The following is a 16,795-nucleotide window of genomic DNA, read 5'->3' as shown; positions in this document are numbered from 1 at the left end:
CTCTCTAAGAAAGATCGTGCCATTTTTTCCTCCTCATAACTGAGAATGAAATGGACTAAAACCCAGAATTAACATGCCGCCCCTAGCCGTAGATGCATCTAGATCTCAACACTTTACATGCTAATGTAACATAGCTGTGTGTCCTGCAAAAAGAGCAGGGGTACCTTAAGTCATCTCACAAGATGTGGAAACAGCACTCAACCATATCCTTCTTTGATGTATCCTGAACCAGTTGCCTTGAATACTCTGGCTTTTTTCGATTGCATCTAGCTGTTGTGTGTGGGGAATTATTCATTCTAGAGTCAACCTTATTCCATAAAAAACGGTGCTAGAAAATCCAGCTGTAAATCATATGGAATTCCACACCTGACGCTTCCCATTCCAGTGTCCTATGTGGTGAATGTACATTCAATAGAATTCCAGGTTTCCATGCGTGGAGCAAGGTCTCCCTCTACAGGATGTGGGGATGTAGCTCAGTGGTAGAGCGCATGCTTAGCATGTATGAGGCCCCGGGTTCAATCCCCGGCATCTCCAGCTTTTCGCCATGCTAATCTTGCCTTTTGACAGATAGCTAGGCTGGCATCATGAGTAAGGAAGTGAGATGTCATGCAGCTGGTGCCAGAACCCCACTTTCTTCGCCTTGCAAAACCTTTTGAAATGGGGCTATCTCATTTCCCGTGTTTATAGAAAAAAATAATCTTGCTTCCATAAGAAACCAAAGTGGTGATTTATCTTGGCATTCTTAGTATAGAAAACGGGCACAGCTGTCTTGGTCATTTATTTGAATTCTTCCTCTAAACCAGAGACTCTTACCAGAAGGTTTAAGAAAAACAAAATGTTTTCTTCATCCTAATCCCTTCTGAATGGTCCATTAATCTACTGGTTTTGCTTTTCCAGTTCCTTTCACAGAAGCATTAAAAATGCATGTTCTTCATGCTCCGTACGGAGTAATGACTCTCCTAACTTTCTGTCCTTTCCTTCATGTTCCCATGCTGTCATCCTTTTGCCAGAAATGCTTCCAAAGGGCTGTGGATTCCTCGGCCCCATGCCCTTTCAGGAAAACTCCTTTCTGTAGGATTTCTAATTCTAGGTCCCCTGCTTTCCTTCACGCCAGCACAGCACATTCAGGTAGGTAAGCAGTCCCCCTTTATGGTGATAAGATGTAGCTGAGAATGCACTCTAGGAAGTGGCAATTTGTAGAGCAAGCTGCAGGTCATATTCATGATTTTCAAGATTAGACTGCAGTACTCCCAGCCCACTCCCGCCGCAACCATTATTGAAAGAAAGATGAATGCAGCATGGAAAGCTGTACTGCCCAATCCTCCGATAGCTCAGTTGGGAGAGCGGAGGACTGTAGTGGAGAAACAGAAATCCTTAGGTCGCTGGTTCAAATCCGGCTCGGAGGAGTTTCCCCTTTTTTGTTTTCCATAGCTGCTTTCTCTCTTGTTAAAACATTATGTGCCCCTCTGATTGAGAAACATTTCCCTAGCTCCAAATAAATGCTAGGACAGAAGGGTAGACTTCTTCTGCTTTCCAATGAAATTGACCACATAGTCATTTCTGAGGGATGTTGGAAGAGAAATAAACAAGGACCTGCAGATCAGAATTCATTCCAAAGCCTTGACTAAATATATGAAGGCACTTGGAAGACTTCCAGTTTCATTGTACCAAGGTAGATGTTTCGGCAGCCGAACCAGCTAAAACTCACCTACAATGAGTGGCCATGGATATGAAAGAGGGAATCTACAAAGACACCAACTCCTTAAAACTGAGCAAGATGCAATGTGGAGGAATAGTTTACAGATTTGGAGAAAATCTGAGATGTTTCTCTTGACAAAAGAAACACTGCAATGCTCTCTCTGAGGATCGAACTCAGGACCTTCAGATTATGAGACTGACGCGCTGCCTACTGCGCTAAGAAGGCTGCTTGAAACCGCTAACAAATGCGTCTACACACCATGAAGAGGGAAGGTAGCAAAAATGCTGTTCTCATGTTGGAATATCAATACACTTCGGTTGCCTCGCTGGATTAAAATCGTCTGCAGTTATAATGGTCAGAAGACTGCTCTTTCCCAGTGCTTAAACCCACACCCCATACATTTAGCCATGCAAAAGAAATCAGGGCATACCATTCACCTCTCTAAGAAAGATCGTGCCATTTTTTCCTCCTCATAACTGAGAATGAAATGGACTAAAACCCAGAATTAACATGCCGCCCCTAGCCGTAGATGCATCTAGATCTCAACACTTTACATGCTAATGTAACATAGCTGTGTGTCCTGCAAAAAGAGCAGGGGTACCTTAAGTCATCTCACAAGATGTGGAAACAGCACTCAACCATATCCTTCTTTGATGTATCCTGAACCAGTTGCCTTGAATACTCTGGCTTTTTTCGATTGCATCTAGCTGTTGTGTGTGGGGAATTATTCATTCTAGAGTCAACCTTATTCCATAAAAAACGGTGCTAGAAAATCCAGCTGTAAATCATATGGAATTCCACACCTGACGCTTCCCATTCCAGTGTCCTATGTGGTGAATGTACATTCAATAGAATTCCAGGTTTCCATGCGTGGAGCAAGGTCTCCCTCTACAGGATGTGGGGATGTAGCTCAGTGGTAGAGCGCATGCTTAGCATGTATGAGGCCCCGGGTTCAATCCCCGGCATCTCCAGCTTTTCGCCATGCTAATCTTGCCTTTTGACAGATAGCTAGGCTGGCATCATGAGTAAGGAAGTGAGATGTCATGCAGCTGGTGCCAGAACCCCACTTTCTTCGCCTTGCAAAACCTTTTGAAATGGGGCTATCTCATTTCCCGTGTTTATAGAAAAAAATAATCTTGCTTCCATAAGAAACCAAAGTGGTGATTTATCTTGGCATTCTTAGTATAGAAAACGGGCACAGCTGTCTTGGTCATTTATTTGAATTCTTCCTCTAAACCAGAGACTCTTACCAGAAGGTTTAAGAAAAACAAAATGTTTTCTTCATCCTAATCCCTTCTGAATGGTCCATTAATCTACTGGTTTTGCTTTTCCAGTTCCTTTCACAGAAGCATTAAAAATGCATGTTCTTCATGCTCCGTACGGAGTAATGACTCTCCTAACTTTCTGTCCTTTCCTTCATGTTCCCATGCTGTCATCCTTTTGCCAGAAATGCTTCCAAAGGGCTGTGGATTCCTCGGCCCCATGCCCTTTCAGGAAAACTCCTTTCTGTAGGATTTCTAATTCTAGGTCCCCTGCTTTCCTTCACGCCAGCACAGCACATTCAGGTAGGTAAGCAGTCCCCCTTTATGGTGATAAGATGTAGCTGAGAATGCACTCTAGGAAGTGGCAATTTGTAGAGCAAGCTGCAGGTCATATTCATGATTTTCAAGATTAGACTGCAGTACTCCCAGCCCACTCCCGCCGCAAGCATTATTGAAAGAAAGATGAATGCAGCATGGAAAGCTGTACTGCCCAATCCTCCGATAGCTCAGTTGGGAGAGCGGAGGACTGTAGTGGAGAAACAGAAATCCTTAGGTCGCTGGTTCAAATCCGGCTCGGAGGAGTTTCCCCTTTTTTGTTTTCCATAGCTGCTTTCTCTCTTGTTAAAACATCATGTGCCCCTCTGATTGAGAAACATTTCCCTAGCTCCAAATAAATGCTAGGACAGAAGGGTAGACTTCTTCTGCTTTCCAATGAAATTGACCACATAGTCATTTCTGAGGGATGTTGGAAGAGAAATAAACAAGGACCTGCAGATCAGAATTCATTCCAAAGCCTTGACTAAATATATGAAGGCACTTGGAAGACTTCCAGTTTCATTGTACCAAGGTAGATGTTTCGGCAGCCGAACCAGCTAAAACTCACCTACAATGAGTGGCCATGGATATGAAAGAGGGAATCTACAAAGACACCAACTCCTTAAAACTGAGCAAGATGCAATGTGGAGGAATAGTTTACAGATTTGGAGAAAATCTGAGATGTTTCTCTTGACAAAAGAAACACTGCAATGCCCTCTCTGAGGATCGAACTCAGGACCTTCAGATTATGAGACTGACGCGCTGCCTACTGCGCTAAGAAGGCTGCTTGAAACCGCTAACAAATGCGTCTACACACCATGAAGAGGGAAGGTAGCAAAAATGCTGTTCTCATGTTGGAATATCAATACACTTCGGTTGCCTCGCTGGATTAAAATCGTCTGCAGTTATAATGGTCAGAAGACTGCTCTTTCCCAGTGCTTAAACCCACACCCCATACATTTAGCCATGCAAAAGAAATCAGGGCATACCATTCACCTCTCTAAGAAAGATCGTGCCATTTTTTCCTCCTCATAACTGAGAATGAAATGGACTAAAACCCAGAATTAACATGCCGCCCCTAGCCGTAGATGCATCTAGATCTCAACACTTTACATGCTAATGTAACATAGCTGTGTGTCCTGCAAAAAGAGCAGGGGTACCTTAAGTCATCTCACAAGATGTGGAAACAGCACTCAACCATATCCTTCTTTGATGTATCCTGAACCAGTTGCCTTGAATACTCTGGCTTTTTTCGATTGCATCTAGCTGTTGTGTGTGGGGAATTATTCATTCTAGAGTCAACCTTATTCCATAAAAAACGGTGCTAGAAAATCCAGCTGTAAATCATATGGAATTCCACACCTGACGCTTCCCATTCCAGTGTCCTATGTGGTGAATGTACATTCAATAGAATTCCAGGTTTCCATGCGTGGAGCAAGGTCTCCCTCTACAGGATGTGGGGATGTAGCTCAGTGGTAGAGCGCATGCTTAGCATGTATGAGGCCCCCGGTTCAATCCCCGGCATCTCCAGCTTTTCGCCATGCTAATCTTGCCTTTTGACAGATAGCTAGGCTGGCATCATGAGTAAGGAAGTGAGATGTCATGCAGCTGGTGCCAGAACCCCACTTTCTTTGCCTTGCAAAACCTTTTGAAATGGGGCTATCTCATTTCCCGTGTTTATAGAAAAAAATAATCTTGCTTCCATAAGAAACCAAAGTGGTGATTTATCTTGGCATTCTTAGTATAGAAAACGGGCACAGCTGTCTTGGTCATTTATTTGAATTCTTCCTCTAAACCAGAGACTCTTACCAGAAGGTATAAGAAAAACAAAATGTTTTCTTCATCCTAATCCCTTCTGAATGGTCCATTAATCTACTGGTTTTGCTTTTCCAGTTCCTTTCACAGAAGCATTAAAAATGCATGTTCTTCATGCTCCGTACGGAGTAATGACTCTCCTAACTTTCTGTCCTTTCCTTCATGTTCCCATGCTGTCATCCTTTTGCCAGAAATGCTTCCAAAGGGCTGTGGATTCCTCGGCCCCATGCCCTTTCAGGAAAACTCCTTTCTGTAGGATTTCTAATTCTAGGTCCCCTGCTTTCCTTCACGCCAGCACAGCACATTCAGGTAGGTAAGCAGTCCCCCTTTATGGTGATAAGATGTAGCTGAGAATGCACTCTAGGAAGTGGCAATTTGTAGAGCAAGCTGCAGGTCATATTCATGATTTTCAAGATTAGACTGCAGTACTCCCAGCCCACTCCCGCCGCAACCATTATTGAAAGAAAGATGAATGCAGCATGGAAAGCTATACTGCCCAATCCTCCGATAGCTCAGTTGGGAGAGCGGAGGACTGTAGTGGAGAAACAGAAATCCTTAGGTCGCTGGTTCAAATCCGGCTCGGAGGAGTTTCCCCTTTTTTGTTTTCCATAGCTGCTTTCTCTCTTGTTAAAACATTATGTGCCCCTCTGATTGAGAAACATTTCCCTAGCTCCAAATAAATGCTAGGACAGAAGGGTAGACTTCTTCTGCTTTCCAATGAAATTGACCACATAGTCATTTCTGAGGGATGTTGGAAGAGAAATAAACAAGGACCTGCAGATCAGAATTCATTCCAAAGCCTTGACTAAATATATGAAGGCACTTGGAAGACTTCCAGTTTCATTGTACCAAGGTAGATGTTTCGGCAGCCGAACCAGCTAAAACTCACCTACAATGAGTGGCCATGGATATGAAAGAGGGAATCTACAAAGACACCAACTCCTTAAAACTGAGCAAGATGCAATGTGGAGGAATAGTTTACAGATTTGGAGAAAATCTGAGATGTTTCTCTTGACAAAAGAAACACTGCAATGCTCTCTCTGAGGATCGAACTCAGGACCTTCAGATTATGAGACTGACGCGCTGCCTACTGCGCTAAGAAGGCTGCTTGAAACCGCTAACAAATGCGTCTACACACCATGAAGAGGGAAGGTAGCAAAAATGCTGTTCTCATGTTGGAATATCAATACACTTCGGTTGCCTCGCTGGATTAAAATCGTCTGCAGTTATAATGGTCAGAAGACTGCTCTTTCCCAGTGCTTAAACCCACACCCCATACATTTAGCCATGCAAAAGAAATCAGGGCATACCATTCACCTCTCTAAGAAAGATCGTGCCATTTTTTCCTCCTCATAACTGAGAATGAAATGGACTAAAACCCAGAATTAACATGCCGCCCCTAGCCGTAGATGCATCTAGATCTCAACACTTTACATGCTAATGTAACATAGCTGTGTGTCCTGCAAAAAGAGCAGGGGTACCTTAAGTCATCTCACAAGATGTGGAAACAGCACTCAACCATATCCTTCTTTGATGTATCCTGAACCAGTTGCCTTGAATACTCTGGCTTTTTTCGATTGCATCTAGCTGTTGTGTGTGGGGAATTATTCATTCTAGAGTCAACCTTATTCCATAAAAAACGGTGCTAGAAAATCCAGCTGTAAATCATATGGAATTCCACACCTGACGCTTCCCATTCCAGTGTCCTATGTGGTGAATGTACATTCAATAGAATTCCAGGTTTCCATGCGTGGAGCAAGGTCTCCCTCTACAGGATGTGGGGATGTAGCTCAGTGGTAGAGCGCATGCTTAGCATGTATGAGGCCCCGGGTTCAATCCCCGGCATCTCCAGCTTTTCGCCATGCTAATCTTGCCTTTTGACAGATAGCTAGGCTGGCATCATGAGTAAGGAAGTGAGATGTCATGCAGCTGGTGCCAGAACCCCACTTTCTTCGCCTTGCAAAACCTTTTGAAATGGGGCTATCTCATTTCCCGTGTTTATAGAAAAAAATAATCTTGCTTCCATAAGAAACCAAAGTGGTGATTTATCTTGGCATTCTTAGTATAGAAAACGGGCACAGCTGTCTTGGTCATTTATTTGAATTCTTCCTCTAAACCAGAGACTCTTACCAGAAGGTTTAAGAAAAACAAAATGTTTTCTTCATCCTAATCCCTTCTGAATGGTCCATTAATCTACTGGTTTTGCTTTTCCAGTTCCTTTCACAGAAGCATTAAAAATGCATGTTCTTCATGCTCCGTACGGAGTAATGACTCTCCTAACTTTCTGTCCTTTCCTTCATGTTCCCATGCTGTCATCCTTTTGCCAGAAATGCTTCCAAAGGGCTGTGGATTCCTCGGCCCCATGCCCTTTCAGGAAAACTCCTTTCTGTAGGATTTCTAATTCTAGGTCCCCTGCTTTCCTTCACGCCAGCACAGCACATTCAGGTAGGTAAGCAGTCCCCCTTTATGGTGATAAGATGTAGCTGAGAATGCACTCTAGGAAGTGGCAATTTGTAGAGCAAGCTGCAGGTCATATTCATGATTTTCAAGATTAGACTGCAGTACTCCCAGCCCACTCCCGCCGCAAGCATTATTGAAAGAAAGATGAATGCAGCATGGAAAGCTGTACTGCCCAATCCTCCGATAGCTCAGTTGGGAGAGCGGAGGACTGTAGTGGAGAAACAGAAATCCTTAGGTCGCTGGTTCAAATCCGGCTCGGAGGAGTTTCCCCTTTTTTGTTTTCCATAGCTGCTTTCTCTCTTGTTAAAACATCATGTGCCCCTCTGATTGAGAAACATTTCCCTAGCTCCAAATAAATGCTAGGACAGAAGGGTAGACTTCTTCTGCTTTCCAATGAAATTGACCACATAGTCATTTCTGAGGGATGTTGGAAGAGAAATAAACAAGGACCTGCAGATCAGAATTCATTCCAAAGCCTTGACTAAATATATGAAGGCACTTGGAAGACTTCCAGTTTCATTGTACCAAGGTAGATGTTTCGGCAGCCGAACCAGCTAAAACTCACCTACAATGAGTGGCCATGGATATGAAAGAGGGAATCTACAAAGACACCAACTCCTTAAAACTGAGCAAGATGCAATGTGGAGGAATAGTTTACAGATTTGGAGAAAATCTGAGATGTTTCTCTTGACAAAAGAAACACTGCAATGCCCTCTCTGAGGATCGAACTCAGGACCTTCAGATTATGAGACTGACGCGCTGCCTACTGCGCTAAGAAGGCTGCTTGAAACCGCTAACAAATGCGTCTACACACCATGAAGAGGGAAGGTAGCAAAAATGCTGTTCTCATGTTGGAATATCAATACACTTCGGTTGCCTCGCTGGATTAAAATCGTCTGCAGTTATAATGGTCAGAAGACTGCTCTTTCCCAGTGCTTAAACCCACACCCCATACATTTAGCCATGCAAAAGAAATCAGGGCATACCATTCACCTCTCTAAGAAAGATCGTGCCATTTTTTCCTCCTCATAACTGAGAATGAAATGGACTAAAACCCAGAATTAACATGCCGCCCCTAGCCGTAGATGCATCTAGATCTCAACACTTTACATGCTAATGTAACATAGCTGTGTGTCCTGCAAAAAGAGCAGGGGTACCTTAAGTCATCTCACAAGATGTGGAAACAGCACTCAACCATATCCTTCTTTGATGTATCCTGAACCAGTTGCCTTGAATACTCTGGCTTTTTTCGATTGCATCTAGCTGTTGTGTGTGGGGAATTATTCATTCTAGAGTCAACCTTATTCCATAAAAAACGGTGCTAGAAAATCCAGCTGTAAATCATATGGAATTCCACACCTGACGCTTCCCATTCCAGTGTCCTATGTGGTGAATGTACATTCAATAGAATTCCAGGTTTCCATGCGTGGAGCAAGGTCTCCCTCTACAGGATGTGGGGATGTAGCTCAGTGGTAGAGCGCATGCTTAGCATGTATGAGGCCCCCGGTTCAATCCCCGGCATCTCCAGCTTTTCGCCATGCTAATCTTGCCTTTTGACAGATAGCTAGGCTGGCATCATGAGTAAGGAAGTGAGATGTCATGCAGCTGGTGCCAGAACCCCACTTTCTTTGCCTTGCAAAACCTTTTGAAATGGGGCTATCTCATTTCCCGTGTTTATAGAAAAAAATAATCTTGCTTCCATAAGAAACCAAAGTGGTGATTTATCTTGGCATTCTTAGTATAGAAAACGGGCACAGCTGTCTTGGTCATTTATTTGAATTCTTCCTCTAAACCAGAGACTCTTACCAGAAGGTATAAGAAAAACAAAATGTTTTCTTCATCCTAATCCCTTCTGAATGGTCCATTAATCTACTGGTTTTGCTTTTCCAGTTCCTTTCACAGAAGCATTAAAAATGCATGTTCTTCATGCTCCGTACGGAGTAATGACTCTCCTAACTTTCTGTCCTTTCCTTCATGTTCCCATGCTGTCATCCTTTTGCCAGAAATGCTTCCAAAGGGCTGTGGATTCCTCGGCCCCATGCCCTTTCAGGAAAACTCCTTTCTGTAGGATTTCTAATTCTAGGTCCCCTGCTTTCCTTCACGCCAGCACAGCACATTCAGGTAGGTAAGCAGTCCCCCTTTATGGTGATAAGATGTAGCTGAGAATGCACTCTAGGAAGTGGCAATTTGTAGAGCAAGCTGCAGGTCATATTCATGATTTTCAAGATTAGACTGCAGTACTCCCAGCCCACTCCCGCCGCAACCATTATTGAAAGAAAGATGAATGCAGCATGGAAAGCTGTACTGCCCAATCCTCCGATAGCTCAGTTGGGAGAGCGGAGGACTGTAGTGGAGAAACAGAAATCCTTAGGTCGCTGGTTCAAATCCGGCTCGGAGGAGTTTCCCCTTTTTTGTTTTCCATAGCTGCTTTCTCTCTTGTTAAAACATTATGTGCCCCTCTGATTGAGAAACATTTCCCTAGCTCCAAATAAATGCTAGGACAGAAGGGTAGACTTCTTCTGCTTTCCAATGAAATTGACCACATAGTCATTTCTGAGGGATGTTGGAAGAGAAATAAACAAGGACCTGCAGATCAGAATTCATTCCAAAGCCTTGACTAAATATATGAAGGCACTTGGAAGACTTCCAGTTTCATTGTACCAAGGTAGATGTTTCGGCAGCCGAACCAGCTAAAACTCACCTACAATGAGTGGCCATGGATATGAAAGAGGGAATCTACAAAGACACCAACTCCTTAAAACTGAGCAAGATGCAATGTGGAGGAATAGTTTACAGATTTGGAGAAAATCTGAGATGTTTCTCTTGACAAAAGAAACACTGCAATGCCCTCTCAGAGGATCGAACTCAGGACCTTCAGATTATGAGACTGACGCGCTGCCTACTGCGCTAAGAAGGCTGCTTGAAACCGCTAACAAATGCGTCTACACACCATGAAGAGGGAAGGTAGCAAAAATGCTGTTCTCATGTTGGAATATCAATACACTTCGGTTGCCTCGCTGGATTAAAATCGTCTGCAGTTATAATGGTCAGAAGACTGCTCTTTCCCAGTGCTTAAACCCACACCCCATACATTTAGCCATGCAAAAGAAATCAGGGCATACCATTCACCTCTCTAAGAAAGATCGTGCCATTTTTTCCTCCTCATAACTGAGAATGAAATGGACTAAAACCCAGAATTAACATGCCGCCCCTAGCCGTAGATGCATCTAGATCTCAACACTTTACATGCTAATGTAACATAGCTGTGTGTCCTGCAAAAAGAGCAGGGGTACCTTAAGTCATCTCACAAGATGTGGAAACAGCACTCAACCATATCCTTCTTTGATGTATCCTGAACCAGTTGCCTTGAATACTCTGGCTTTTTTCGATTGCATCTAGCTGTTGTGTGTGGGGAATTATTCATTCTAGAGTCAACCTTATTCCATAAAAAACGGTGCTAGAAAATCCAGCTGTAAATCATATGGAATTCCACACCTGACGCTTCCCATTCCAGTGTCCTATGTGGTGAATGTACATTCAATAGAATTCCAGGTTTCCATGCGTGGAGCAAGGTCTCCCTCTACAGGATGTGGGGATGTAGCTCAGTGGTAGAGCGCATGCTTAGCATGTATGAGGCCCCGGGTTCAATCCCCGGCATCTCCAGCTTTTCGCCATGCTAATCTTGCCTTTTGACAGATAGCTAGGCTGGCATCATGAGTAAGGAAGTGAGATGTCATGCAGCTGGTGCCAGAACCCCACTTTCTTTGCCTTGCAAAACCTTTTGAAATGGGGCTATCTCATTTCCCGTGTTTATAGAAAAAAATAATCTTGCTTCCATAAGAAACCAAAGTGGTGATTTATCTTGGCATTCTTAGTATAGAAAACGGGCACAGCTGTCTTGGTCATTTATTTGAATTCTTCCTCTAAACCAGAGACTCTTACCAGAAGGTTTAAGAAAAACAAAATGTTTTCTTCATCCTAATCCCTTCTGAATGGTCCATTAATCTACTGGTTTTGCTTTTCCAGTTCCTTTCACAGAAGCATTAAAAATGCATGTTCTTCATGCTCCGTACGGAGTAATGACTCTCCTAACTTTCTGTCCTTTCCTTCATGTTCCCATGCTGTCATCCTTTTGCCAGAAATGCTTCCAAAGGGCTGTGGATTCCTCGGCCCCATGCCCTTTCAGGAAAACTCCTTTCTGTAGGATTTCTAATTCTAGGTCCCCTGCTTTCCTTCACGCCAGCACAGCACATTCAGGTAGGTAAGCAGTCCCCCTTTATGGTGATAAGATGTAGCTGAGAATGCACTCTAGGAAGTGGCAATTTGTAGAGCAAGCTGCAGGTCATATTCATGATTTTCAAGATTAGACTGCAGTACTCCCAGCCCACTCCCGCCGCAACCATTATTGAAAGAAAGATGAATGCAGCATGGAAAGCTGTACTGCCCAATCCTCCGATAGCTCAGTTGGGAGAGCGGAGGACTGTAGTGGAGAAACAGAAATCCTTAGGTCGCTGGTTCAAATCCGGCTCGGAGGAGTTTCCCCTTTTTTGTTTTCCATAGCTGCTTTCTCTCTTGTTAAAACATTATGTGCCCCTCTGATTGAGAAACATTTCCCTAGCTCCAAATAAATGCTAGGACAGAAGGGTAGACTTCTTCTGCTTTCCAATGAAATTGACCACATAGTCATTTCTGAGGGATGTTGGAAGAGAAATAAACAAGGACCTGCAGATCAGAATTCATTCCAAAGCCTTGACTAAATATATGAAGGCACTTGGAAGACTTCCAGTTTCATTGTACCAAGGTAGATGTTTCGGCAGCCGAACCAGCTAAAACTCACCTACAATGAGTGGCCATGGATATGAAAGAGGGAATCTACAAAGACACCAACTCCTTAAAACTGAGCAAGATGCAATGTGGAGGAATAGTTTACAGATTTGGAGAAAATCTGAGATGTTTCTCTTGACAAAAGAAACACTGCAATGCTCTCTCTGAGGATCGAACTCAGGACCTTCAGATTATGAGACTGACGCGCTGCCTACTGCGCTAAGAAGGCTGCTTGAAACCGCTAACAAATGCGTCTACACACCATGAAGAGGGAAGGTAGCAAAAATGCTGTTCTCATGTTGGAATATCAATACACTTCGGTTGCCTCGCTGGATTAAAATCGTCTGCAGTTATAATGGTCAGAAGACTGCTCTTTCCCAGTGCTTAAACCCACACCCCATACATTTAGCCATGCAAAAGAAATCAGGGCATACCATTCACCTCTCTAAGAAAGATCGTGCCATTTTTTCCTCCTCATAACTGAGAATGAAATGGACTAAAACCCAGAATTAACATGCCGCCCCTAGCCGTAGATGCATCTAGATCTCAACACTTTACATGCTAATGTAACATAGCTGTGTGTCCTGCAAAAAGAGCAGGGGTACCTTAAGTCATCTCACAAGATGTGGAAACAGCACTCAACCATATCCTTCTTTGATGTATCCTGAACCAGTTGCCTTGAATACTCTGGCTTTTTTCGATTGCATCTAGCTGTTGTGTGTGGGGAATTATTCATTCTAGAGTCAACCTTATTCCATAAAAAACGGTGCTAGAAAATCCAGCTGTAAATCATATGGAATTCCACACCTGACGCTTCCCATTCCAGTGTCCTATGTGGTGAATGTACATTCAATAGAATTCCAGGTTTCCATGCGTGGAGCAAGGTCTCCCTCTACAGGATGTGGGGATGTAGCTCAGTGGTAGAGCGCATGCTTAGCATGTATGAGGCCCCGGGTTCAATCCCCGGCATCTCCAGCTTTTCGCCATGCTAATCTTGCCTTTTGACAGATAGCTAGGCTGGCATCATGAGTAAGGAAGTGAGATGTCATGCAGCTGGTGCCAGAACCCCACTTTCTTCGCCTTGCAAAACCTTTTGAAATGGGGCTATCTCATTTCCCGTGTTTATAGAAAAAAATAATCTTGCTTCCATAAGAAACCAAAGTGGTGATTTATCTTGGCATTCTTAGTATAGAAAACGGGCACAGCTGTCTTGGTCATTTATTTGAATTCTTCCTCTAAACCAGAGACTCTTACCAGAAGGTTTAAGAAAAACAAAATGTTTTCTTCATCCTAATCCCTTCTGAATGGTCCATTAATCTACTGGTTTTGCTTTTCCAGTTCCTTTCACAGAAGCATTAAAAATGCATGTTCTTCATGCTCCGTACGGAGTAATGACTCTCCTAACTTTCTGTCCTTTCCTTCATGTTCCCATGCTGTCATCCTTTTGCCAGAAATGCTTCCAAAGGGCTGTGGATTCCTCGGCCCCATGCCCTTTCAGGAAAACTCCTTTCTGTAGGATTTCTAATTCTAGGTCCCCTGCTTTCCTTCACGCCAGCACAGCACATTCAGGTAGGTAAGCAGTCCCCCTTTATGGTGATAAGATGTAGCTGAGAATGCACTCTAGGAAGTGGCAATTTGTAGAGCAAGCTGCAGGTCATATTCATGATTTTCAAGATTAGACTGCAGTACTCCCAGCCCACTCCCGCCGCAACCATTATTGAAAGAAAGATGAATGCAGCATGGAAAGCTGTACTGCCCAATCCTCCGATAGCTCAGTTGGGAGAGCGGAGGACTGTAGTGGAGAAACAGAAATCCTTAGGTCGCTGGTTCAAATCCGGCTCGGAGGAGTTTCCCCTTTTTTGTTTTCCATAGCTGCTTTCTCTCTTGTTAAAACATTATGTGCCCCTCTGATTGAGAAACATTTCCCTAGCTCCAAATAAATGCTAGGACAGAAGGGTAGACTTCTTCTGCTTTCCAATGAAATTGACCACATAGTCATTTCTGAGGGATGTTGGAAGAGAAATAAACAAGGACCTGCAGATCAGAATTCATTCCAAAGCCTTGACTAAATATATGAAGGCACTTGGAAGACTTCCAGTTTCATTGTACCAAGGTAGATGTTTCGGCAGCCGAACCAGCTAAAACTCACCTACAATGAGTGGCCATGGATATGAAAGAGGGAATCTACAAAGACACCAACTCCTTAAAACTGAGCAAGATGCAATGTGGAGGAATAGTTTACAGATTTGGAGAAAATCTGAGATGTTTCTCTTGACAAAAGAAACACTGCAATGCTCTCTCTGAGGATCGAACTCAGGACCTTCAGATTATGAGACTGACGCGCTGCCTACTGCGCTAAGAAGGCTGCTTGAAACCGCTAACAAATGCGTCTACACACCATGAAGAGGGAAGGTAGCAAAAATGCTGTTCTCATGTTGGAATATCAATACACTTCGGTTGCCTCGCTGGATTAAAATCGTCTGCAGTTATAATGGTCAGAAGACTGCTCTTTCCCAGTGCTTAAACCCACACCCCATACATTTAGCCATGCAAAAGAAATCAGGGCATACCATTCACCTCTCTAAGAAAGATCGTGCCATTTTTTCCTCCTCATAACTGAGAATGAAATGGACTAAAACCCAGAATTAACATGCCGCCCCTAGCCGTAGATGCATCTAGATCTCAACACTTTACATGCTAATGTAACATAGCTGTGTGTCCTGCAAAAAGAGCAGGGGTACCTTAAGTCATCTCACAAGATGTGGAAACAGCACTCAACCATATCCTTCTTTGATGTATCCTGAACCAGTTGCCTTGAATACTCTGGCTTTTTTCGATTGCATCTAGCTGTTGTGTGTGGGGAATTATTCATTCTAGAGTCAACCTTATTCCATAAAAAACGGTGCTAGAAAATCCAGCTGTAAATCATATGGAATTCCACACCTGACGCTTCCCATTCCAGTGTCCTATGTGGTGAATGTACATTCAATAGAATTCCAGGTTTCCATGCGTGGAGCAAGGTCTCCCTCTACAGGATGTGGGGATGTAGCTCAGTGGTAGAGCGCATGCTTAGCATGTATGAGGCCCCGGGTTCAATCCCCGGCATCTCCAGCTTTTCGCCATGCTAATCTTGCCTTTTGACAGATAGCTAGGCTGGCATCATGAGTAAGGAAGTGAGATGTCATGCAGCTGGTGCCAGAACCCCACTTTCTTCGCCTTGCAAAACCTTTTGAAATGGGGCTATCTCATTTCCCGTGTTTATAGAAAAAAATAATCTTGCTTCCATAAGAAACCAAAGTGGTGATTTATCTTGGCATTCTTAGTATAGAAAACGGGCACAGCTGTCTTGGTCATTTATTTGAATTCTTCCTCTAAACCAGAGACTCTTACCAGAAGGTTTAAGAAAAACAAAATGTTTTCTTCATCCTAATCCCTTCTGAATGGTCCATTAATCTACTGGTTTTGCTTTTCCAGTTCCTTTCACAGAAGCATTAAAAATGCATGTTCTTCATGCTCCGTACGGAGTAATGACTCTCCTAACTTTCTGTCCTTTCCTTCATGTTCCCATGCTGTCATCCTTTTGCCAGAAATGCTTCCAAAGGGCTGTGGATTCCTCGGCCCCATGCCCTTTCAGGAAAACTCCTTTCTGTAGGATTTCTAATTCTAGGTCCCCTGCTTTCCTTCACGCCAGCACAGCACATTCAGGTAGGTAAGCAGTCCCCCTTTATGGTGATAAGATGTAGCTGAGAATGCACTCTAGGAAGTGGCAATTTGTAGAGCAAGCTGCAGGTCATATTCATGATTTTCAAGATTAGACTGCAGTACTCCCAGCCCACTCCCGCCGCAAGCATTATTGAAAGAAAGATGAATGCAGCATGGAAAGCTGTACTGCCCAATCCTCCGATAGCTCAGTTGGGAGAGCGGAGGACTGTAGTGGAGAAACAGAAATCCTTAGGTCGCTGGTTCAAATCCGGCTCGGAGGAGTTTCCCCTTTTTTGTTTTCCATAGCTGCTTTCTCTCTTGTTAAAACATCATGTGCCCCTCTGATTGAGAAACATTTCCCTAGCTCCAAATAAATGCTAGGACAGAAGGGTAGACTTCTTCTGCTTTCCAATGAAATTGACCACATAGTCATTTCTGAGGGATGTTGGAAGAGAAATAAACAAGGACCTGCAGATCAGAATTCATTCCAAAGCCTTGACTAAATATATGAAGGCACTTGGAAGACTTCCAGTTTCATTGTACCAAGGTAGATGTTTCGGCAGCCGAACCAGCTAAAACTCACCTACAATGAGTGGCCATGGATATGAAAGAGGGAATCTACAAAGACACCAACTCCTTAAAACTGAGCAAGATGCAATGTGGAGGAATAGTTTACAGATTTGGAGAAAATCTGAGATGTTTCTCTTGACAAAAGAAA

The 16,795-nt window shown here is 43.5% G+C and overlaps 13 non-coding genes across 13 annotated transcripts; 6 read left to right on the top strand and 7 right to left on the bottom strand.

The window, feature by feature from the left end:
- Positions 1 to 462: 462 nt before the first annotated feature.
- On the top strand, positions 463 to 534 carry TRNAA-AGC (transfer RNA alanine (anticodon AGC)). The gene has a single exon. It is a non-coding gene; the product is annotated as a tRNA-Ala (tRNA).
- Positions 535 to 1,851: 1,317 nt separating this feature from the next.
- On the bottom strand, positions 1,852 to 1,924 carry TRNAM-CAU (transfer RNA methionine (anticodon CAU)). Its single transcript has one exon. It is a non-coding gene; the product is annotated as a tRNA-Met (tRNA).
- A 674-nt stretch (positions 1,925 to 2,598) lies between these two features.
- On the top strand, positions 2,599 to 2,670 carry TRNAA-AGC (transfer RNA alanine (anticodon AGC)). The gene has a single exon. It is a non-coding gene; the product is annotated as a tRNA-Ala (tRNA).
- Positions 2,671 to 3,987: 1,317 nt separating this feature from the next.
- On the bottom strand, positions 3,988 to 4,060 carry TRNAM-CAU (transfer RNA methionine (anticodon CAU)). Its single transcript has one exon. It is a non-coding gene; the product is annotated as a tRNA-Met (tRNA).
- Positions 4,061 to 6,123: 2,063 nt separating this feature from the next.
- On the bottom strand, positions 6,124 to 6,196 carry TRNAM-CAU (transfer RNA methionine (anticodon CAU)). Its single transcript has one exon. It is a non-coding gene; the product is annotated as a tRNA-Met (tRNA).
- Positions 6,197 to 6,870: 674 nt separating this feature from the next.
- On the top strand, positions 6,871 to 6,942 carry TRNAA-AGC (transfer RNA alanine (anticodon AGC)). Its single transcript has one exon. It is a non-coding gene; the product is annotated as a tRNA-Ala (tRNA).
- A 1,317-nt stretch (positions 6,943 to 8,259) lies between these two features.
- TRNAM-CAU (transfer RNA methionine (anticodon CAU)) lies at positions 8,260 to 8,332 on the bottom strand. Its single transcript has one exon. It is a non-coding gene; the product is annotated as a tRNA-Met (tRNA).
- Positions 8,333 to 10,395: 2,063 nt separating this feature from the next.
- Positions 10,396 to 10,468, bottom strand: TRNAM-CAU (transfer RNA methionine (anticodon CAU)). Its single transcript has one exon. It is a non-coding gene; the product is annotated as a tRNA-Met (tRNA).
- Positions 10,469 to 11,142: 674 nt separating this feature from the next.
- TRNAA-AGC (transfer RNA alanine (anticodon AGC)) lies at positions 11,143 to 11,214 on the top strand. The gene has a single exon. It is a non-coding gene; the product is annotated as a tRNA-Ala (tRNA).
- Positions 11,215 to 12,531: 1,317 nt separating this feature from the next.
- Positions 12,532 to 12,604, bottom strand: TRNAM-CAU (transfer RNA methionine (anticodon CAU)). Its single transcript has one exon. It is a non-coding gene; the product is annotated as a tRNA-Met (tRNA).
- A 674-nt stretch (positions 12,605 to 13,278) lies between these two features.
- TRNAA-AGC (transfer RNA alanine (anticodon AGC)) lies at positions 13,279 to 13,350 on the top strand. The gene has a single exon. It is a non-coding gene; the product is annotated as a tRNA-Ala (tRNA).
- Positions 13,351 to 14,667: 1,317 nt separating this feature from the next.
- TRNAM-CAU (transfer RNA methionine (anticodon CAU)) lies at positions 14,668 to 14,740 on the bottom strand. The gene has a single exon. It is a non-coding gene; the product is annotated as a tRNA-Met (tRNA).
- Positions 14,741 to 15,414: 674 nt separating this feature from the next.
- TRNAA-AGC (transfer RNA alanine (anticodon AGC)) lies at positions 15,415 to 15,486 on the top strand. The gene has a single exon. It is a non-coding gene; the product is annotated as a tRNA-Ala (tRNA).
- Positions 15,487 to 16,795: the final 1,309 nt, after the last annotated feature.

This window comes from Pleurodeles waltl, unplaced genomic scaffold, assembly GCF_031143425.1.
Source record: "Pleurodeles waltl isolate 20211129_DDA unplaced genomic scaffold, aPleWal1.hap1.20221129 scaffold_247, whole genome shotgun sequence".
Lineage (NCBI taxonomy): Eukaryota > Metazoa > Chordata > Amphibia > Caudata > Salamandridae > Pleurodeles > Pleurodeles waltl.
The sequence above is the reverse complement of the archived record's forward strand: the minus strand, read 5'-3'. Positions and strand labels throughout refer to the sequence as shown.